The 528-nt window shown below is 64.4% G+C and overlaps 1 long non-coding RNA gene across 2 annotated transcripts in view; it reads left to right on the plus strand.

Annotated features, from left to right (window-relative positions):
- The first annotated feature begins 6 nt into the window (after positions 1 to 6).
- LOC117284113 overlaps positions 7 to 528 on the plus strand; it is a 5,808-nt gene continuing 5,286 nt past the window's right edge. For both annotated transcript variants that reach the window (XR_004515183.1, XR_004515182.1), the window contains exon 1: positions 7 to 525. This is a non-coding gene — a long non-coding RNA (uncharacterized LOC117284113). The remainder of the gene's footprint in view (positions 526 to 528) is intronic.

Consider the following 528-nt stretch of genomic DNA (forward strand, 5'->3'; position numbering starts at 1 on the left):
GGAGCAGTGCGCGGCGGGGCCCCTCCTGCAGCCAAGCCCGCGAATTGGAGGAGCGGCCTGGGGAACTGCGCGTGGACCGCAGCCACCGCTGGGTCGCGCCCAGCACGAACTCCACGGAACGTCGGACTGCTACAGACCCGACCGGCCCGCAGTCTAGTTGGTCCTCCGATTGCCACCACCCACGCCCGCGGCCAGCCCTGAACAGATGACAAGCACTAGGACTTGAGTTTTCCTTTGTGTACGGCACTGACCATGGCGCGGGTGGGGCTCTCGAACTCCACTGGGGAGTGGGCACGTTACAGGTGCCAATTTTGTTCCGACCCGGGGTTGGGGGTGGGTGGGAGGGATCTCGGACGCTGCCTTTCTTCCCATCCCTCCGACAGACCTGGGAGGACAGGTGAAGGGCCCAGGGCCCCCAGCCCGGATGTGCCTGTAGGGCCTTTTCCCTTTCAGCAGGGACTGAACACAAAGGACCAAGTGACTTCCCTTGGATCTATTTGTGTCACCTCCGCAGCACCCCCCCAGGTG

The sequence above is a fragment of the Fukomys damarensis genome, unplaced genomic scaffold (assembly GCF_012274545.1).
Source record: "Fukomys damarensis isolate Sample0158 unplaced genomic scaffold, DMR_v1.0_HiC HiC_scaffold_34, whole genome shotgun sequence".
In the NCBI taxonomy this organism is placed as follows: Eukaryota; Metazoa; Chordata; class Mammalia; order Rodentia; family Bathyergidae; genus Fukomys; species Fukomys damarensis.